Source organism: Adelges cooleyi, unplaced genomic scaffold (assembly GCF_023614345.1).
Source record: "Adelges cooleyi isolate 19-005CV unplaced genomic scaffold, UGA_ACOO_1.1 ACOO_flye_CR_arks_rails_tigmint_CR_PRNA_16, whole genome shotgun sequence".
In the NCBI taxonomy this organism is placed as follows: Eukaryota; Metazoa; Arthropoda; class Insecta; order Hemiptera; family Adelgidae; genus Adelges; species Adelges cooleyi.
In genome coordinates, this window is record NW_026095817.1 from 129,372 (window position 1) to 153,915 (window position 24,544).

The 24,544-nt window shown below is 29.1% G+C and overlaps 1 protein-coding gene across 7 annotated transcripts in view; it reads right to left on the reverse strand.

Annotated features, from left to right (window-relative positions):
- LOC126848036 (uncharacterized) overlaps nt 1-4,280 on the reverse strand; it is a 122,347-nt gene extending 118,067 nt beyond the window's left edge. For 4 of the 7 annotated variants that reach the window (XM_050588545.1, XM_050588544.1, XM_050588543.1 and 1 more), the window contains exon 1: nt 4,178-4,280. The gene's annotated coding sequence lies outside the window, so the exon portion shown is untranslated. Of the gene's footprint in view, nt 1-3,936; nt 3,971-4,177 lie in introns of all 7 variants that reach the window. The other 3 variants (XM_050588540.1, XM_050588539.1, XM_050588542.1) reach the window with 3 other exon arrangements.
- Nucleotides 4,281-24,544: the final 20,264 nt, after the last annotated feature.

The window sequence follows — 24,544 nt, forward strand, 5'->3', positions numbered from 1 at the left end:
GAATCTTGAACTTAAGACATTAAGATATAAATCGACTTTTTCTTAAAAACTACAAAAATATGTAACTATTTATTTTTTAATTTTAGATTTACCTAATAGCCTTTCTATGTCTTGTCGCATAATTTGGAAGAAAAAATTGGCTTCTAAAATTAAAAACAAAATACATTTTAATGTACCTACATATTATTTATGATTGAATCCGATATGTCATATTGGTATTGGTCAATAGGTACATATGATTATTTATCAATCATATGAAGTATTTATAAATAATAAATATGCAATAAGTATGATAAATATGAAATATAAAATGGGGTTTTTACTTTGCAATATTGGAAGTAATGGAAGTTCTGAAAGTAAAATAAAAATTATATGTGTATAAATAATATCAAACAACTGCGTTGAAGCGCTTCTATAAAAAACAATGAAAATTATTACGTGGTATTGTGCGCATAATTTCCGGATGGTCTGAAATGAATAACACATTAATAATGATATTGCATATACTTTTTTATGCAATTATAAACAGAAAGACGAATGTCAAGTTAGGAAAAACATGTGTACTAAAAACTCAGAAGAAATATGCGGAAATATATGGAATATATTTAAGAATATTAAATATTTAATACGGTGAGAATTTCTTTGGAGAATTCAATAGGAACGAAGTATTAGAAATGTTTTCATAAGATTCAACAAAGACTATTACCCGGTACAGCTAACAAAAAATTAAGTTTGCCTGAAATTACACAAATTAATGATATTGATTTGCATTTGTTATAATAAGTTATTACATTATATAATAATAAATTAGAAGACGATGGTCAAAGTAGAAAAAACTATTATATATACTAGAGAATCCTTGTGAAATGTAATGGCTGAGTTGATTTAGTTTAGGCAATGAGAATAAAACATCTTAATCGGACGAGGATGATAGAGCTATCATATTTTTTAGTATTTTTTTCATTAAGCTTCTATTAAGATACGGTGAAAAATATAAGAATTATAACACATCAATTGCAAAACGATAAACTTGAGATGTATTTTTATAATATTTTCAAATATTTTTTTCTACTTTTATCTTGATGTTTTTTATTATTATAATTCGGATTACCGAAATGCCTGTATTTCTCTACATTATCAACCATTGTCTCAATTACATGCTCCAATGCATCTACAATAAACAATGAAGATTATTGCTATACTAAAATATTTAAATAAAATAAAATTAGGTACCATACAAATGTTTAGAAAAATATTAAACTTGGATTTGAGCAGTAGCCATTTAATTTCTCCCTCGATAAGATTATTAGAAATCGCTAATTTATATATATTATTTGATTGCTCTATACACTGTTCTAAATATCTAATGCACTTTTCTTAACTATTGAAAAAACAATAATTTTTAATTTTTTAATAACTTAACATTCAGGTACTTGTAACACAACTTCTACATATATATTAGTATATTATTTTAAATATATCTTACTTGTTTCTGTACCATTTGTACCTTCTACAGTTAAATCATTTGCAATTGCCAAGGCTTCAGCTGTGATACATAATTAAAAAAGTATGTAAAAACAGTGGATTTTGAAAACTTCAAAAAAGATTTGTTTGTAAAATAAAAATGTAACTGACTTGTAATGAAAATATAACTCATATATGTTCCCTCTGTAAAAATTGAAATATTAAAATATTATTCAAATTTTATCTACCTTTAACTGATAACTGTGAAAATAAAGTAATTACCATTTGCCAAAACACCCACGAAGAAAATAGGTATTAATAAACAGAGGAGTTTCATTTTTATCTGCGAATAATAATAAATAAAAAACATTTTATGACAGTTACAATTTCCTCCGGGTCAGAGATAAGAAGGTTATGGATTTTCAAGGCAGTTTTAATATGATAACATGTATGAAAAACGAAACTCATTGCTAGAAACAAAATATAGAAATCGTTCTGGGAACAGTATAAAATAAATCATCTTCATTTATATAAAATTTGTATTGTGATTTTAAACTGAGTTTTCGTGATAGCAGTCGTTCAGTCCATGATGAGTAAATAGTATTTTGACAAAAAGGCGCGTATTCCAACGAGATAAGTTCGGAAATGTGTTCAAAAATTAAACCTGATTTAACCTTTGACCTATCATAAAGATAATGAGAAATTTTACGCAAAATGCAACAGTTTTTTACTTAAACTCAAAAAAGTTATAAAATTAATTATTTGGCCTTTTTCAACCCCCTGAGTCACGTGAAGGAGGTGAATCATAAGAACTCAGTTCTGCCTAAATTTTTTGTTCACAGCAATGAACAAAATGGACGGAATATCTCATTGAAAAAACTTTAAAAAAAAATTTCTATGACTAAGGACCAAGGAAATAAATCGTTTTATATACAGCTAATAATAATCAATGCATACTATAACCATAATTGTAATTTGTGTGATACACTAGTATCTATCTAAGTTGATGTTATGCATTTTGTGTGAGAATTGAGATAAACAAATATTGTATTACGTACGCCAAAAAAATCGATTGTTCATATAATATAAAAGAAAATTTGAGCGAATGTTATATATGTCTGATTATCAGTAACAGTAATATCGATAGGGATCAATATTATTATATTAATGGCAAATAGAAGTGCTTCTAATATTGATTTTAAATCCAAACCTTTACAAAGTCATAGCAAACGATCAGATAATTGAAAATTACAAATTTAAAACGCTAAATATATTTTAAAATATTGTTTTTTTATGGATTTTTGAAAGTAAAATAACATACATTCCAATTTAAAAAACTAAAGGCAAGTATCCCCTTACGTATAGGGGTTGAAGAAAAAAATATTATTAGTATTGAAAAATGTAGAAAAATATATATACCTACAAGTGTAGGTAGACAATTTTTTTTAAATATGTATATCTTCCACCAGTTGGATTACCTTGTAATTTTTTACTCCATCCACAATATTTCCTAGGCGGCTAACTGTTTTTTTTTTTTGTATAGGAAGGTAGAAATCTAACTTGAAAGGTACTTTATGTGGCCAAAACTACAGTTATTTCGATATTTAAGATGCATTGTATAAAAAAGTTAGGCTAAACTATTAAAAATAGAATCTAGAAAAAGTATTTAACGAAATGTTGTTATTAAAGTTAGACTTTATAAAGTGACATTATACTCTTAATTTTCAAGCGTCTAAACTTGACTACGCATAATGCTCCTTAATCAACCCATAATGGATTTAAAGAGTTTTTAGGGAAAGAAGATAGCTTTTTAGAGATAATGTCATATTAGTTTTAAAAAAATTTCCTCAAAAATAAAATTAGTGCCGTTATAAAAAAATATTGAAATATCTTTTTAAATAGTACTCTAAGATGTCCAGAAAAATTTTAATTTTATAAATCGTTTCATAATAGCTCAAAAAAGTAGCTCTTGATATTAAGTAAAAAAATTATTTCGTCGGAGTCAAAAAAGGAATATAAAAAAAAAAGATTTATGAAAGTCAAAAAAGAAGTATGATTAAGCTTTTTTTATCATAACTCATAAATAAAATCTTATTTTTAGAGGGTATTAATTTCTGTCTAATTTACGTGCAAAAATTGGGTTTTATCGTTTTGTTTTAAAATTGTCAAAAATAAAATTAAAAACTTTTAAACATGCAAAAAAAATGTTTTCTTAATTTTTAAAGTGAATTATTAAGTTTCTCTTAGAAAATTGACTTTGTCTTCACTGCAGACTAATTTATTTTTACAATGACAAAAAAAAACAAAAAATACGGAGGTGAAAACATTTTTTTTATATATTTATATTACATTTATAATGTGTATACAATTATCATGCAAAAAATAAATTATAGGTGCTCGGTGCTCTTTAGTAAGTCAAATAAGAAAATGTATGAAAAGTGATGTATTATAAAAACGATTTTAAAAACTGACTTTTTTTCTGCCTTTGCTTTAGTACACTTTAAGCCTAATGACGAAAAAAAACAAAAATTCTATTATATAGTTCCCTTCAAAATGTGAATTGTGTAAAATCATAATAAATTAAGTATCGATAAAAAAATAACTAGCAATGGAAAATCCTTATTGCTATTTTTTAACACTATAAGTTTTGACTCATTCATGCCTTTTTAATTTAGCGTTATTACAATTTTTTTAATTAAATATCAATACTTACTTTATCTGTGGAGTTGGTTAGAGGTTCTTGTACAACAATTTAATTGAACAGCTTTTCAAACTAAATGTACTATTTGCGACTTATTAATGGGCTTATATACATATTTACTGCCACCAAAAAATCACAATGTAAATATAGTTTTGCAGTGTAGATAATATGTTGGTTTATTTACACAACTGGTTCTTTTTTTTTTTGTGATTTATCGTGCACTTGCATTATTTAGCAATCGGTGTTTTGACTATGGTTTTCTATTAATACATTTTTTTTTAAGGTTTTACAAAAACTGTTTCAACATTAAAAATTTGAATTACTAAAACTCTAATAACGTACATTACATTATGCTATGTTATAATTAATTAAAATTGACTAATCATTTTCAGCAATAATTATTAGTAAATTGCCTTATGCTAATTATGTTTAATCTAAAACAATGGTCAGACCTCTGTGTTGTTAAACGATCTTGAATAAATTGTTTTGACGGCTTTTTGGTTAGTTTATTGGTTATGATAATATAACTGTGTGAAATTAGAGTTTTAGTCAACCTCAGCAAGTTTTCTACTGTAGTTACCTTGATTGTAAATAATACACATTCACAACATTATGTTTGTCTACAAATTGTGAATAATAACTAGACGTCCTTCTTCAACGTGCCCTGACCCCATTGTGCCCCCTTTTAGTTTAAAATGTTCTCTAGTCTAAAATCGTTCAGACATAAACACCAAAAACAGTTCACGAAACTGCCATAATCTACTTTGCAAGGTTTCACTCTAAGCTCAATGGTCATCGGAAACAACTCACTTATAATGTAATGAAATAAAAGAGAGAGAGATGAACGGATTAGGTTGGGACGAATTATAAATATCAAGTTCTTTAAGCGAGATAAATGTGTGTGTGTTGCTTACTTATCCTAACTCTTCCGAGTTCTATCATTACTCTAAAATTACTATTATATAATAGTTCCACGTACCTTATTCTGGTTCAGCGATGATGTAGATGATGTAGCTAATTTTGCTCAATCGGCGAAAGTGTTAGCTAGTGAGAGTAAATGCCGGCCGTAAGTAAAGAGGATAGTATGATGGAAAGAAAGATAAGAAAGGGAGTTCGCCGTAGGGGCGGATTTATCAATTGGCGGATAGTCAAAATAACCGTACAAAAAATAATTAAACACACGCGGTTAAGAATAAAATAACGAAATAATAAAGTAGATTAAAAAATTAATCTAAAAATAACGTTTTTATGCGCTTTAAAAAGTATAATACAGGTATATACAAGGTCTCCCAACCGGCGTTGCCCGTGTCTTAGAATAGACACACAATCAGCTGATCGGATCACTGTATCCCGTGGTATGAAAAACCATAGAGATGTATTGATACTTGATCTATTGATAATCATAATTAATCATTTTGATTAATTGAAAATTAAAAACATGTTCTATCGCATCAAATTCTGAATTTAAACCTTTCTTGAATCAACTTAATCGCGCACACAAAATTTTATAAAAATCTGTTTAGGAGAAGTTTGCATACTTACACGCGGACAGAAGAAATTTATATATAAAGAGGCAAATGTTTTTAATTTAATATAAGTAAAATTGTAAGTTTGATTTATGTATTATTTTTTTTGGGAGGTAAAAAGGGAATGTAAGTTTTCAATTTTTGTATTTTTTTACTAATTCAAAAAAATTAATGAACCGAAAAAATATTTTTTAATGAATTTAGGAAATATTATATTATTATACTATTTAATATTATAAAAATATTTAAATACGATTTGACTTAAATATGCACGTAATAGTTTAGAATCAAAAAATTAAATATATATATAGGGTGATTCTTTTATCGATATCTAATAGGGTTTAATAAGATATTAATTTTTTTTTTCCATACTGTTTTTATACTTTGTGATCTCAATTTTTAACATTTTTTTTTATTTTCACCACCATCTAACTAAGTTTTACTTGATAGCAACTTTTAAAACTTAATTGGTAACGTAAATATTTTATTAATTTTTTAAATTGAAAATAATGTACTAAAAAAATTGACAGGTCGATGACCAGTTTCGGATAATTATTTTTTTAAGTTATATGAATTTTAAAGTTAGGATGGGAGGGGAAGTGCAGTTGGGAAATGCGCGCGGATAAAAATAATACTACACTCCACTTCCCCTCCCATCCTAACTTTTAAACTCTTATAATATCAAAAATAGTTTTCCGAAACTAGTTATCGAACAGTCAAAATTTGAATTACATTATTCTTAATTTAAAACGTTAATAAAATATATACGTCATCATTTAAATTCCAAAAGTTGCATCAAAAAAACTAAGTTGGGAGGGGGGCAAATAAAAAAAAATGTTTGAACAATTGAGATCAGTATGTATAAAAACCATATGAAAAAAGTAATTTTAAATTCTTATTAAGCCCTATGAGATATTGGGTGATTTATAAAAAAAATATATATATTATAATTTAATAAATATTAAAAATTATAAAAATATTAAATGTTATTAATTTAATAGAAGCAAAAGTGTAAGTTTTACTTATGTGCTTTTTTGGGAGGGGTAAAAGCGAATTTATATTTTTAATATTTGTATTTTTTTTACTAATAAGATTAAAAAAAAAAAGAAACCAAAAAAATAGTTGTTTTTTTTTTAAAAATTAGAAAAAAATTAAATTATAAATGCTGGTGTACCAAGTATCAGTATCAAGTAGTAGCATTATAAAAATAATTTTATTAAATGCTGTTGTAATCATGTTATAAAAGTAAATAGAAAATCAAAACAATGTGTGTAACATTTTATAGCAAACATATTATACTTTATAATATAATATAAAAAAAATTAGAAAATTATTAAAGACTTATTTGTTATAAATTAATATATAAAATAATAAATAAATCAAATACACTTTAGCTGTTCAAAAAATTATACTATTATTAGCTTTAATGTTTTAATAACCAAATAAAAAATATATATAAAAATTAATCTGGAATGAGTTCATTTTTTTTTTATACGAAACAAAACGTATACTTTAAGTTAACAAAAATTTACATTTATTATAAATGTTGGAATTACGGATACTAATAATTAAATTATTAAATTAAAGAGTGATAGAACTTAATACTTAGTAATTTACAAGTAGTAAAATGTATTAATTTTTATGGTTTAACATTTATTATAATTAATGAATTTTACTCAAATGATTAAGTTACGACTCTAGTTTTAGTCTAATATATTAAAAGCATTTTTTAAAAGACAATGTTAGAAAATAATTTTAATTTCAAGTATTTATGACGAATTTTATTTGGAAATCCTTAAGCTAAAATAATAGTAGTTTCCTAGAGAGTGTCTATTTAGGCAAATTTTATCATTATATTATAAACGATTCAGAAAAATATTGAAAAAACTTAATAGTTTATAAAAAATCGCCATCGATAAATATTCATAAATTTCATGCAGAAAAATACGTCGACCTAACGACAAAAACAATGTATACAATTGTCAATGTTCGAATTTCACATTTTTTTTTTTTTGCACATCTTAGTGGTACTTTTGACTTTGAAAATTTCGTGGGACCAGTAATAAAATACTTAAGTACTTAAAATGTAATATTTGGTCTTGTGCAGGGTAGACACGATAAGGGTTGATCGTCTGTCTATAAAAATGTAATGCTATAGTTACCCATATATATCGTAATAAACAATATAATGAAAATTATTTCATTACATGTTGACTGTTGATTTACATACACATAGCAACCTAGAAACTGACTACGGCCAAAGGGTAACTTTACCCTATTTTCGAGGGTTTTCCTCAATAAAAAAAAATTTGACTACAGATTTTTGAGAAAATTATGTATGTTATAGTTCCATTTTAGAACTACCTTCGGTCTAATTTTCAGATCAAAATCTCTAAAACTTTTCTTGAAAAAGTAAAATAAAGAAAAAATTTCTACCCTCCTAAGGAAAAGGGTTTATGATATGTTTTCGGTTTGTTAATGTTTATCGATAGTACTATGTTTGAAGAACAATTCATATAAATTTGGAACATTTTCCACTATTTTTAAAAAGTTATAGAGCATCGTAATTTTAAGTTGAAAAATGTGTACATTATTTAGGTGTTTTTCTCGATTTTGATGGGGAAGGGGTGACTTTTTTTAATTTTTTTGCCCAATAAGGTACCTTCCAGGTATGATTGCTAATCTATAGAGTTGCTCCACGAAGAAATCGGTTCAGCGGTTTACGAGATATCGTGGGTCAAGAAACAAAAATAAAAACACATCATTGCAAAAACCATACCTTCTCAGTTATGCACCGAAGCTAAAACAGTATTCCCGAATCGTTTCTTTGTCTAATATGTTATGAATACATCATATTATAAGTTCTAACTCCTGACAATTATTTTCAAATAATAGGCCCTAAAATTACGGCTAAAAACACAAATATCTTGCAACCCCCGTGGCGGCCAAGCAAATTGGTATTTTTTTAATTTTAGTCTAACGGCGTACAGGGGAAAATTAAGTCCATTTTCTTTATACGTTTTAACTCGATTCGACAATTTTTATTATTTCACGGGTGTGATCCGATTAAGAATTATTATTATGTTAAAAGTTAAAACGACAGTCTTGATTTATTATGTTTGTTTCCATTGACTACTTTTCGTGCATCGATAAAAAAAAAAAAAAATGATAAATCGTTTTAAAACAAACACCTAATATTAATACACGTGTACTTTCAAGTAAATTGCAAAAAAACGTTATTCTAATATTTTCGATAAATTAAAAAATACACTAAAATTATATTCTTATAATTAATGAATCACCCTGTACTTATATATATATATGCCTCACCCTATTTGATTCTGATACCAGCGGACTATTGGTTTGTCTTGGCCTAAAATGAGTCCCTAATTTTTTTAATTGTCATTTTAATTTTAAATTCGCCGGCATCTTAAATATTTTTTCAACATTTATAAATTTATTGTTAAAACATTTTTTGATAGAATAACACTGAAAAAAAACTATGTTTTCATCATAGTTCGAAAATGGGATGAGTACAACATAGTATACTGTAAAAGTTTTTTTTACATTTTCAAAAAATTAACTCCTTGTCGCATCGTTTTACTCCTAAATCAAAAGGAAAATCAAATTTTAGCAAGACACAATTTGTTATTCTTAATCTTATTTTACTACATCTAACCATTTTCAACATCAATTACATTGGCATTTTTTTGTTTTTTTTTTAAATTTAACTATCTATACTCATTGTATCTTTAAACTATGATGAAAACATTAGGTTTAGTGTCAAATAAAAAAAGTGTTATCAATTTTAAAAATGACCATTGCTTTGTATTCCACTCTATTTGAAAACGTTTAAAATGGCGGTGACCATAAAAGATGGTGGACAATTTTCAATAAATTAAATTTGCATTTTACTCCAATACGAACCAATAAGTCATGACATAAGTGTATAAATTATTTTAATTGTTAGAGAGGGAGATTTTTGTATAATTTCGTACATTGGCACATGTGTTTCAAAAGCATAAAATATTTAAAAATATGATTTTCTATGGAAGTATTATTTATCGAATTCTCGCCTAAGCGTTAACTCGAAAACGCAATTTTTTTTACTTGAGAAAAACACTTGGTTGATTCGATGTGCGTATCCATTTCCACTGTTTACATAAATGCAAATATACGAATCGTTTTTTGCACGTTCAAAAGACGACTACAAATTCAAGGTCTTAAGAAATGTAGTTACTAAATTTTACAATTTGCACGTTGGGAACTAAAGGAACTTTTTAGACCCTTCGGAAAATTGTTATGCCTTTCCGGTCGTTATTTTGCTAAATTGGTTTCTTATGACTACATTTTGCGCATCGATAAAGAAAACAAAATGATATATCGCTGTAAAGCAAACACCCAATATTAATACACGTGTACCTTCGAGTATATTACAAAAACCTGTTGTTCTACTATTTTCGATAAATCAAAATACACTAGAAGATCGTAATTGATTCATTAAGGACTGATACTAGTTTCTCTAAAATAATAGCATTTTTGTAGCTTTTATAATAATTGGAGACACTTAAGTTGGTGTTATTATACAATATTTTAAAACTATTACTAAACATTTGCCTTTTCTATTTTTTTTTTCAACGCTCAGTATTTTTACAGAAGCGTAGTGCCAGCAGAAAAAATTATATTTCACTCCACCTTTCCTCCCGTCCTAAATTTTAATGTTGAATAACTCCCAAAGTAATTAGCCAAAACTGGTTATCGACCCGTATACTATTCAGAAAATTATTCTCAGTTTAAATAGTAAATTAAATAGGTACACAAGTTACTATTTAAGTTTTTAAAAGTTGATAGGCTTATTGAAAAATAATTGAAAACAAAGGTTATTGTTTAGTATTTTTATAATATTGTAAAATATGAAAACCAAAAATGTTTTCAAAAAAGATATACTACAAAATTGCAATTATTCTAAAGCGTACTCATTCCATCTTTTAACTATGACGAAAACATTCGATTTGACTTCAATAAAATTTTTTTTATCAATTTTAAAAATGCCCATTGCGTGCTTTGATGTCGGCGGTGACCATTGGAGATGGTGGACAATTTTCAACAAATTAGGGGTCTCGCTTTAGGCCAATGCGAACCAATATGTCATATGATGATAAGACCGTTGCATAGGTGTATAAATTATTTTGGCAATTGTTAGTGAATGAGGATTTTGTATAATTTCGCACATTGGCGCATGTATTCAAAGTTAACCGAGTTCAAAAGTAAATAACGATTTATATGTACGATTTTCTATGGAAGTATTATTTATCGAATTCTCGCCTAAGCGTTAACTCGAAAACACAATTTTTTTACCATAGAAAAATACATGGGTTGTTCGATGTGCGTTCCCATTTCCACTGTTTACATAAATGGAAATATACGAATCGACAAATTCAAGGTCTTAAGAAGATCGTGGCCAACCCGACTTATTGACGATTTTCTAGAATAATAAAAAAAAAAACATATTACCTTAACGGTTTTTTTTGTAATACAATGTTATTTCAAGGTCATTGTAATTTTTCCCCCTTCGGTAAGAGGATTTTAGGATGGGATGATTTTGAAATATCTTATAGCAACTTTTATGAATAACAAATTTGGACATTTATGTTAGTCTATTTTTTCGTTTTTTAGTAAAATAGAATTTGATTGTTCTATGAAGTTTATAAAATAATTTAAAAGAGCTGTAGTCTTCTAATAAGTTGGATTATTATTATTTTAACTTTTATAACACATAAATAGTCGCATTTGCATTAATCGAAATAATTGTTCAGACTTAAATGCCAAAACAGTTCACAGAACTGCCATAATCTAATATGCAAGGTTCCATTCGAAACTCAATGGTCATCTGAACCAACTTGCTTACAACCTCGCTCTCCAGTCTATGCCGAACATTTTGGTCTGCGCCGAAATCGGCAAAGGAATCTGCTTCGGTTATTCAAAGTGCCTCAAGGCCATAATATATCATTGCGTTTGTAAAGTTTTGAGTTGGTAGATAAAGGTAAACATTTTTGTTATCATATATAAGTATTTTTCATCGATAAAGGCATAAACAACTCCAAGGAATAGTGAGCTAGGAGCCGTTCGGTTTGACTTTTTTCTATGTGCAATAATATTGAGTGTAAAAAGCCAGCAGAGTGGGTCGGGGCATGGCGGTACTCATTTTTATTTTGTAAAAAACTGTTATACGAATTTAAGGTAAATAGTCGCCAAAAAAAATATTACCGACCGTGTGTTGTTTACATACCTTTCGTTTTTTATAATGCACTAGCACAACGACAATTCTGAGTATAAAATAAAAACTTACACATTATACAATTGGAAACCCAAATGTGGGCCTCTGGATAAAGGAATCTGTAGACGTTAGGAAATAAAAGCCAATATAGTTAGGTCGGGGCTTAGTGGCGACGGGGAGGGGACGGGTTGAATCACTATTAAATAAATACTTCATTGCCAATCTGTGGATAGTAGGGTCAAACTAATACAGTCCAAGCCAAGCACAGTATGAAAGTATTATATTATGTAAGAGAATGAGTAGTAGTAGTAAGTGAGAATTTTGAGAAAATTGTATATGTTATAGTCCCAATCTTTATGTTTAGCATGTTTTCTTGATTTTTACAATTTCTGATTTATAGAGTTGCTACACTAAGAAATCGGTCAAATTTTCCCGGTTTTATGGATGATATGGTTGACTTTTTCTACTTTTAACCCACCAAAGTACCAATCGCATACGATTTTGGATCTATAGAGGTGCTACTCAAGTAAATCAGCCCATTGGAAAAAGTTATCGGGTCGACAGAAACAAAAAAAATACTTCATTAATAAACCAAAATCTAATACAGGATGATTTTATTTATCATGAACCATTCGACATCTCGTAGGGTTTAATAAGAAATTAAATTTTTTTTCCATATTGTTTACATATAACATATGTTCTCAATTTTTCACAATTTTTTGTGTTTTTACCGCACTCCCAACTTAGATTTTTTGATAGCAGCTGTAACGGTTACATTATCTACACGTTCCCGTTGACTCCGAACCACACATGCATAGGCACTAATCAACCCATTTAGGGGGGGGGGGGGAGCAGTGTTGTCACACAGAGATGACAGCGAGTGTAGCATCCCATTGTTCTAACCAGTTGACCTTACCATCACGGACCGCCAATATCTTCGACCTTGTGCTCTATATTTTTTGCCGTTTTACTACAAGCCGCCCATCCGACTATCTTTTGTGTGCGTCCGTTTCAAATCCGCTTTGACCAACCATTTCATCGTCCAACCCAGGTCAGAGTATACATATATTGTTTATAATTTTGTATTTTATTAAGTCTTTTTATATTACCTTCATTTAGAATAAAAACATCTTGTAGCCTGCAGCTGAGAGTTAGATTATTTATACAGTGTGATCGCCCGTTCTAGCTCCTCGGGCGATATACTAAGTTAATAAGGGAGACTTTAAGGTCAATTAGACGTGGACAGCGGCCTAGCCAACTGTTTTCCCGCGGGGGATCCGTCTATTTTAACCTTATCGACGGCCACGTTGCCTAGTCTAGCCAGCTAGACAAGTAGGTCCGTTAAAACTTGGTGGAGGCGCCGACTGCCGTTAGTTTTATTTTTTTACCTGGGGGAGAATCCATTTTGCAAGGGAATAAACTACGGCCATGACCCCATATAACTGCACTGATTAATTTATTCGCTCTCAGTTGGTGTTTTATTTTACGGTACAAATTGCTCTGGAATTTCAAAGGATATTTTATTTAACTTAAATTGCATTATTTTTATTTAATTCAAAATTAATTATGAGTATCACTCCGCAATGCTTTTCGGTCGAATGACCAAAGATATTATTGGGTATTTGAAAGATTACGAACGAATTTCGGCAGCAAATACCTCGACTGACAGGCAAAAAGTAGTTATGTTTCCGCTGTACCTTAGAGAGGAAGCGAAGATTTTGTTTGAGAAGATAGAGGGTGAAACTAATAACTTAACACATTTTGTAGGATTAATTTTCCTACCCTGCATTGTTTTTATTTAAATCATTTTTTTTTTATTAATATGTTCTGAAGTCTGAAATTGTTCAAACTTGAATTCCAAAATATTTCACGAAACAGCAATAAACTACTATGCAAGGTTCCACTCTAAACTATATGGTTATTCGAACAAACTCGTTGAACGACATCTTCCGCCGCAATCTAAAAATAACATCTATTCAGGAGAAATTATCCGGTTTACCCGCAAACACGCAAAAGACTGGAGCTTCACTCAAATACAGCTGTCATACAACTCCTTGACAACTCGCAAGACATCAGACCGCGCAAACGACCGAAGCCGTTTGACTTAGTCTAATTATTAGATTAAGAATGGGACTACTTCATTGGAAGTAGAACCCCACACATGTTTTGCTTAAGTATATAAATATTTTACTCGTATGTATGTGCTAAATATACTCCTTTGATTTATATTTATAATAATGTTTTAATCATTTAAATAAAAATGTCCTTGACAATAAAAAAAAAAAAAGAATGTCTGGGTTAAATTTCAGCTCTCTACGATATTGGAAAACGGGTTAAATTAATTTTATAAGATTTGAAAAAACACAACATTTTAGAGAAATGACCCCCACATTTAACCTTGTGTAGGGTGACCTGGATGTCCGAGTCCTAATATTGTTAAAGGATATTGTATTGTCATTCGAGATGAGTGTCTGTGCCTATACTTTTTTTTTACATTAAATTATTTTTCATCGATAAAAGCATGAACAATTTCAAGGACTAAGTCGGCTATATGTCGTTCAGTTTAACTTTTTTTCTATGTGCAATAATATTATGTATAAAAAGCCAGCACGTTTTTATTTTATGAACAACTATTTTACAGGCGGTGAGTGATCTTAGACATAAATAAGTACACCGACAAAACAGTATTGTGTAAGATGGATAATTCAATAAAACCCGGTTTGATATATTTTTGTAACAAAAGCAAATCAGTATCGTTCTAAAAAGTTCATCTCTTCTCTTTCAGAATCGAGAAAAAACACCCTGAATATGTAATTATTATAAATACATATTTATCAGCTACAAAATATAGCTTTCTATAATTTTTTTAAAAATGGTCGAATCAGTTCAAAATTTGTATGGAATATTCTTTAGACATTTTAATACCGGCAAACTAAACTTTTAATAATTGCTTCGACCCAACTTTATATAGACTACAAACACAAAGCCACCGTTTTCTAAGACTCTATAAGTAATACTTAAAGTCATGAAGACCAAGCGAATAGCGATACAAATTTTTAACAATACCATAATAGTGATCCATTCAGTATAATTTCATATTATTATCCATTAAATATAACTATCAAACCGCTACGGTATTAATACGAAGGGAAACGTTCCAGTCTATGGTATGACTATCAATTTGTTATTTAAAATGTATTTAATTTTATGACCCACTAATTTCTGCTATCTATTCAATTGTAGAAAAGGCATAGCTAGACAACCCTTGAAATATGTGGCCGCCCTGAAAATACTTTGCACCCTATCACCCACCCACAGCTAGTTTTTTGTAGTTTTCCATCTTGTAACTAAAATAAAATTTATCGGTAAAAATATCTAAACAAAGTGGCATTTGTGCTTAGGCTAACCAATGTAAGAAAATCTAGCAAAATACTTATGTATACTCAAGTATTCGCATAATGCCAAATGTTACCTTGCTAAAACACCTAGCAGTGTTATTTTCTTTAACCAAATACGTTACATTTTATTTCTAATTTTATATTATAATGCTTAATAGCTGTTATTAGTCATTTATTCCACAAATGATAATTTTGTGTATTATTTTAAAAACCAGTGGGCATTCAACAAAATATATAAGCATTTTTTTTTAGCAACTCTATGTGTATAAAAAAAAAGTAGTTTTAATTCCAATTTTCTTTGCGCTCCGTACAATATATTTTGCAAATAATAAAAATATAGTGTACGATGAGTTCTTTACTTAGTCAACGTACACAAAGCCACCGTTTTCCGAAACTGTAAAAGTTGTACTTAATGGCGTCAAGGCCAAGCGAATGGCTTTACTTATTTTTACGAATACCACAATAGTTAGCCATAAAATATTATATTATTATTGACCACGAGTCCCAAAACTTTGTTAAATAAAATTAAAATATAAAAATACACTCCACCCCTACTATGGTTAAAGGGTTTATAAGATATATTTGTGATTTGACAAAAACCGGAATCGATTATTAGCCGAATTTCTGACCAATTATAATAGAAAAACGTTTGAGAATGAATTCCAACAACATGACGGGGGATTTTTAATGTAGCCAATGTTCTAGCCAACTCTCTCTCTCTCAAACTACACTTTGTCAAATTACAACATATCCTATTTCATATTCTATAGAATACCCCCAAAAAAGCCTTATAAAGCCAACAAAAAAACATTAAAAATTTGTTATTATACACCATTATACACGAACAAATGGTAATTTGCCATCTCTAATGTATTTAAACTGTTAGTGGCTAACCATTTTGTGCTATAGTGAGCTATTAAGCTACTGTATTAAGAAAAAACCCACCCCCAATATAATATTTCTTATAACAGAAATTTTTAATATTTAAAAATAAATAACAGTTAATTATTAAACGTATAAATTATTATCAATGCATCAAAATCTCTGATTTAATTCAGCAGTGAAGTATTTTTTTTTGTTCCTTAGAAGTACCATTTAAGTACGATTTCTCACAAAAAATTCGTTCAAAAAATATAAAGCCCTAAACAAATACATATTTTGTATTATAATAGTTTCACACTACAATGAACAACATAAATTATTTGTAAAACACTCGGGCATTATTATAGACAGTTATATTGTCTTGAAAACAAGTACTCGTATTGATATATATTTTATTCGTGCAAAAGAACTTCAAACCATCCGTATCCCGAACTTTGTATCAGTCAGTGGTAGACAATCGTTGACTTTGGTGCTGTATGTACTGAAAACAGAAAACATTTTATTACAGCCGAATTAAACAGTATACTATAACTGTTAATATGATTAACGTTAAAATTATTATTTTGCTAAGTCTGGCAGCATACGTGGCGTAAGTGTTTTTTCTATTTATTGTTTAAAACATTTGGAAATATTTCATCAAACCTAGAGTTTTCCCTTATTCATTTTAGTTTTTTATTTAAACGTTTACTTTTCAGGTATGGTGGCCATGATGATCGAACATTAGGTAACTATATAATGAAAGATTTGGTATAAAAAAAAAAATTAATGTGGTCGGGGCATAGTGGGGACGTGGAGATAAAAGTATAAAGTTGTTATTTTTTCAACTGTACTAGTTGGTTAATTTACAATTTGCTCATATTATCCACCTTAAGACCAGAAAAATCTTTATGCAAACACTAGCCGTCTTACATCAGTTGTTGGCAATGTTTTGATTTTACAATGATGGGTTTTTTGGAAATTGTTTGGAGTATTTCAATTTTAACATTTGCTCAACCTACTTTTAAATTTTCAAATTTTTGACAGGTTTCTTTTTTTTCACAGATCCACGGTGTCCATCTTTTGAGTGTAAAATGTCTACGATTTTTTCTTAATATTTTACTGTAGAGCAGATGCACTATTAAAAATAGAATCTCTAACAGTTTGAAACAAATTTAGTAATTTTTAAAAAAGATGTAGCGTGACGAGATTTTACATTTTAAATTTGTAGTGAATTTTTTCTTGACTGATGAAGAAAGGTTACATTTATTTTTGTTTTTGTCCATGTTACGCACCTTTTAGGTAAGGTTTGTAACATAAATTTGCAAAACAAATGGGTTATTTGGTGGTGAAATTTTCGTGTTGTTTGACTTTTAAATGGACATTAAAAAAACCTTGTGCAATGTGTCGTTAACTTTTTATTGAAACTAATCTATTTAACATTTAAACTGGTTGATTGGAAAAATTGTAATGTTGTAACAAAAACAAACTAATAATTAATTACTATAGTATTACTTCCATTATATAACGTTTAGAAGCTAAAAAAATAAATAAATTTAACTGTTATATAATTGAATAATGGCTGCATCGTTTTTAATATTATATTATTAATATTTCAGACGGTAAACCAGTAGGGAATTTGGATGATGGTAACAACAGGTGCGGTAAACCGAGTGGTCAACAAAACGATAATAGTCTAATAAGAAATAAGGGTGATGATCAAGTAGAAGCAGAAGAAGAGATGATGATGATGATGATGATGAAGAAGGAGAAGAAGATGATGACGAAGTAGAAGAAGATGATGATGAAGAAGAAGATGGTGATGATGAAGTAGAAGAAGACAGTTGTAATAGAAGACACCAATTTGATAACCATGGCACTATAGGTGGTAAGTCATGAACCTCGGGTTCGAATTATTATCATTCCTTTATATCACATTTTAATTGTTAATAACGTTTCAGAAATTAACGAAGAGGTAAAAGGTAAAAAACTAACCTTTAGAGGTCATACACTCTTGATTCGACGGCAAAGAAGTCCCAGGAGTTGATGCAACGGAGAGGCCATTATTAATAGAATGGGGCAACGGTGTACTCAAGATCAAAGGGGAAATAAACACAGAATTTGGTAAAATAGAAGGAACAGGATTCTGGAGGGGTTAAATGTCCATGAAGCTATAAGACCACAATGAAAAATACAAATTCAATTTATCTAAATTCATAAATTACAAACTGATTACGTAAAAAAAAAAAAAAAAATTGTTACTACAATAAGAATTATGAAAATAAAAGAATACATTATATACCGTATACCATAGTACTATATTTTAGTTAGGCAAACATTTTACCAAAAATTCATAAAATATAACACATAAAATCAAATTTATGTAACTGAATCGGTCTTTTCAAAAACGAGATAGGCAGGTCAAAGTTTTTAAAAAATATATGTATCTGTTATAGTTCCTTTTTACATCTATCCTCGGTCAAATTTTACAGACCTAAATCTCTAAAACTTTGCTTGAAAAGATATAATAAAAATTATACTTTTGTTCGTTCTGGTATGGTTGTCGACGTTTATCGGAAGTAATTTTTATGTACATTTTTATAATTTTCATTGATTTTTAAGAAGAAGGGACCCCATACAGCAGATGATTTGAGGCAATTATTAGAGAGAGACCAGCGTAAGTTTTTGTGCTTTGCTCGTTACCTACTTAAAATTCCTTGTCCGCCACACGATTATGGCCCTGTAGCTAATATACTTGGCCTACCATCCTTAGCCGAGCGGAGACGCACTCTTTTTATTAGGTTTATTGATGGTAAAATTGAATCGTCTGCACTTGTCTCACTACTCTGTTTCAAAGTGCCTCAGCGTTCATCTCGGACTACTGCTCATTTTTACGTCCCACGTGCCACCACTAATTATTTAGCAAATAAACCATTACGACGGCCAATGTCAAACATCAAATTATCTGACTTGTATATTATACTTAAAAGATGCTTTTGCATAGAGCACTAACATGAACTTTAAAAAGCAATAACTTTTTAACCGTATGCTATTAAAAAGTGTTTTTAACATTTTTGTATTTCAAATATTAATTGCTACAGAATATTTAAAAAAAAGTTAGGGGTTCCTATTTAAATTTTAAAAGTTGATACCACGCATGCGTTTTTGAACTTTTTGAACACCCTGTATGTCATAAAATGTAATGTCTAGTTTCAAAACACTGCTCTAGCTACTATTTATTGTGCTTATAAGAAATACCACTATAATCGAACACCAGAAGAAAAAAAAATATATAATATACCTTTGTTTATGTCTAGCAAATAATTGTTAACGTTCACCTTAGCAGCGAATGTATTTGAATGTATTTCGCGTGCGCAATCAAATAGCAAAAAACGTTTACTAAATGTTGTCACTCACAAAGTGCATAAAACAATAAAAGAAACGAGAAATTATCTTATTTTACTGTTAAAACGTTATTTCAACTTCAGCGTCAATAGTCGTTTTATTCGTACTCCATTGAATTTCAGTTATCATAAAAACTATTATGCATTTTAAGAGTGCTGTTATTCTCTGCACCGTGTACTCCATTACATCAGTATGGGTAAGATACATATTCCTCGAAAATGATATTTCCTGAAAGAATTATAATATATACTTAAACAATATAATATTCTTAGTTTTGATTAAATGTAACATATAAATACCACTTGTTACAAAAGTTGATCCGCTTTGGAAAATATTTAAAAAACCAAATATTTGATAATTTAATAATATTTTAAGTAAACGTTTTTTTCAAAAAGTAAAACTATAAAATTGCAATAATTTTCCGAGCAAATGAGTGTCTTAGGGTAACAAAATCACCCGAAACTAAGTGTTAAGCTCTAAGTCATTATACTAAGTGGAACGAATTTTATGAGAAATGCGCCCCTGGACAGAATGATAGGCAATTTCAATAATCATCATAGTACGTAGACCATATGTGTTGATCATGTTTTTATTACACTCCTGTTAAGCTTAGAGCCACAAATTATGCATAAAAGCCGTTTGGCGTCAATTATGTAAAAATTAAAAAAATCTAATGTATTTCAGAGCACTGGACTGAATAGGGATCAAATACAAATATGTATTCATATGTATGAAAACCGCAATCCTTATACCTATATTAAGGAAATCCCAATCGTTATGGAACACGTTTTGGGTATTAAAAATCCAGGAAGAATTTTTAAACGCGACCCAAGTAACATATTATTATTTAAACAGCTATTTTATTCATTACATCTATTGACAATTAACGTTGCGTTATTGCTTAAATAGGTTTATGCTTGGCTAATTATATACTATTAAACCAATTGCATACTATTTTATTTATATAGATGGGTTCCATTATTTAACTTTTAAGAATGCATTTTTGGCGTTAGCGTATGAAGATAAGATAGCAGCGAGATATAAGGATGAGAGCCTATCTGATAGCTTCGGGGTATTTGATTTAAAATAACTAGATTTATATTACTAATTTAACCTAAAACAAATATCAAAATATTATAAAAATATTATTGAAAAATATTCGTGTATGTTTAATATTGTACATAGGTTCCAATGCTGACGTCTATTGAAGTAGAGTGTTACCTCAATAAGTTCATTGAACATCTTGAACGTTATGGACAGCCTAGATATCTTTTAAAAGGACAACAGCTATCAGTTTTATTCGAAGAGTTACATCTTACAGACGAAGAAAAGGCAAAGGCCGAAGATTTAACTAAAGATAAAAATGGTAATATCAAATTCAGGTCAAGGTTTACTTCAAGTAAACAATCTTTATTTATTTATTTTAGGTATAGACGCAGCGGTATTCTTGTCAATCATGTTAGAAATTCTACCGGAAGTAAGTAAATATTTGTGCAAGGAAAAATAGATTCTCATGAGACATTAAATAGAAACTGTATATAAATTGGAATACTCGAATAGGACTTTTAAAATAAGAATTTTCAACAAAAAAAACATAATCCTACTATTTGTAAATTTTGAAAATTGGCCATATAAATTTTACTGAATACAAAAATGTATGCAAAAAAGTAGTTTCAAAAGCAAAATTTAAAGATTCATTACAACATTTTAGTTAAGAAATCGTTAAAAATTAAACAAATGCTTAAAATGTAAAAATACTTCGACATTTGTGTACAATTAGCTCATATTTGTCATTTTTGGTTTTATTATAGGGCAATGGTCTAAACGAAGCACAAATCGAGAAGTTCATTGAATTGTATAGATATCAAGATACTGTTACCCGTTGCATCGAGCCTTTGAAAATTCAAAACATCTTGAACACGATTCATATGGCTATTGAGCCGCTTGAAGAGTCAATGTTATTTAAATCTAACCGTAAGACAAAAATATAAATATATTCACATTAAACAGGTACATTCTAATTGTGCATATAATATATAATTAAAACTTAAACAGGACCCTTTGCTAAAGTGTTGATGGAGTTGGTTATCATTACGGCAGAACGTTTTAGGACAGATAACAAAAAAGTAATATATAATTAACTTTTTATCAATTAAAAATTCCTTTGCTGTCATGCATTACTCTCCTATAATTTATTAATTCATTACGCTGTATTTAATCTTTCTTTGGCAATTTTCAGGATGAGATAGTGTTAAGTACAAAAGAGATCAGATCATTGTTATATGAATTCACAGAACGTGACAGGAACCGAGACGGTGTACTATTTGGTAACGAAGCAAGCAAGTTTGTGAGAGAATTTATCGCTAAAAATCCACAAATTCCCACATTCAATTTTAATTGTAATTTCACAAGTTTGTACATTAACAAGTTAATTATGACTGTTGGGCCTCACTTAAACATTTGTTACTTTTGCTTTTTAGATAATGAAATACACGTTGCGAAGTTCTTATTGTTCCACATACATGCGAAAAAAGTTGAAGAACCATAAAAATAAATATTTGAAATATAAGAATGTTTAAATTTTGTTAATTGAGTATAATACCTAAAATACTTTAAATTTATTTATTATTTATAGTGTTTATAATATTGCACTTTAATTTTATAATATTCAAACACGTGGAATGTAATTCCACTTCACGGAATATGTAATAATAAGTAATATAATTATTAATCGATTCAGTACTTAAATGTAATTGTTTTTAATTACAAAAATAACCTATTATAATTTGTGTAGCATTGTTTTTTCCGCAGTCAATATTTGAAAAAAAAAAATACAAAATTAATTTTTTCCATGCCATGTAATCTAAAGCCTGGGACACACTAAGACAATATAGACAATTATTACTGTGTTGCTTCCAATTTGTTTCTATATTTCGATAAAAAGCGAAATATGTGGTGACTAATGAATGTTGCCTTAAGACTAGGCTTAAGACGGCGCCCTTTTATCTGAGTTTTTCTGGCACTAGTAAAAATACATTTTAAAATTAATATTACTGGAGCTAGTTAGCTACTTTAAAATTTGAAAAAAATATTGTTTAGGAATATTTTGAAAAAGAACACTTAAATTACAATTGTTCAGTGAAAGTTACATTTCGATATCATAATTAGTCATTAAGTAACGTGGCCGCATCGCTAAAGTCCAAAACAATTTTTGATATTATTTTTTTCGATGTTATGGAACTATCTGCATAGGATATATAAGTTTCAGGTATTTAGAAAATCAACTAGCACGCACATCAGATAAATTGGCATGGAATGACCCATGCCTATTTGATGCGTTAATATGGGTTTAAGGTGTCTCTATAGTTGCATGTTTTTAGTTGAAAACAACTCGTTCTCACTATAAAACTGTTATAATCTCTATTACTATCTCTAGTAATATACTATTATATCACATACGAGATCGCTAAGCATCTCCCCCAAAAAAACAGTTAATGTTCTCACATATATATTTAATTCCATACTTCGCCTCTCATACTTTCCGCTGCAGTGGAAACTCTCTGTAATAATAGTTGTACTCAAACCTGGTAAGCCACCGGAGCACCCCTCATCCTATAGACCTATCAGTCTTCTGCCTTTCTTTTCTAAAGTATTTGAAAAAATACTCCTAAAAATAATTAAACCGATCATAGCTAAGATAAACATTATTCCAAACACGCAGTTTGGTTTTCGTAGCAGACATTCTACAATCCAACAAATAAATCGTTTAACAGATACAGTCGCCTCATCACTTGAAAATAAACAATATTGCACTGCTGTTTTTTTGAACGTTGCACAAGCTTTTGACTGAGTATGGCACGATGGTCTTCTTTTAAACTAAAACAAATTCTACCTCTATACTACTACTAATTACTCTTTCAATCTTATCTTGATGAACGACAATTTACAGTACGTTACCGCACAACTCTTTCAACCATATCTCAAATAAAAGCAGGGGTACATCAAGGTGCTATTTCTGATCCTCTTCTCTACAAAATGTTTACATCCGATCAACCTACCCATCTAAACACAGCTGTAGCAGAATTTGCCGACGATAAAGCAATCCTTTCTGTTCATAATGACCCCTAAATTGATTCTCATTACTTGCAATCTCACCTCAATAGTCTTCAAACCTGGTACAATGATTGGAAAATAAAAATTAATGAAACTAAATCCTGCCATATTACATTCACTCTCAAACAAGGTATCTGCCCTCACGTTGCTCTAAACAATGTCCAAATACCCTCATCAAATACTATCAAATACCTTGGGGTACACTTTGATAAAAAACTAAACTGGGCACATCACATACACTCCACTAAAATTAAACTAAACTTACGTCTTAACATTCTGAGAAGATTTCTTCATTCTAAATCGAAGTTGCCCCTTCACACAAAACTAACCATTTATAAACTCTTACTTAAGCCGCTATGGACATATGGATTCCAAATCTGGGGATCAGCTAAGAATTCGAACCTTAACAAAATACAAGTCTCACAAAATAAAATACTCTGTCTCATCACTAATTCACCACCTTATATATCAAACCATACTCTACACTGTGATTTACAAATAAAAACAATAACACAAGTTGCCAAAGACTACTACAGATGTTGCCACAATTCTCTTCAAAATCACCTAAACCCCCTTGTAAATAATCTCACATTACCCTCAATGGTCAACAACCCAACAAAAAGACTTAAAATGAAGTGGCGCAGAGACCTTCTCACTAACAATTAATTAAAAACGAAGTTAATAAGAGTGCCGTCAGTGTACGGCTTCTCTTTTCATGCTTTCAATGTATATAATTTACTTGTGTGATCATATATACTTATTGTACTAAATTTGTATTGATCGTGTATGTAAAATAAAGGAG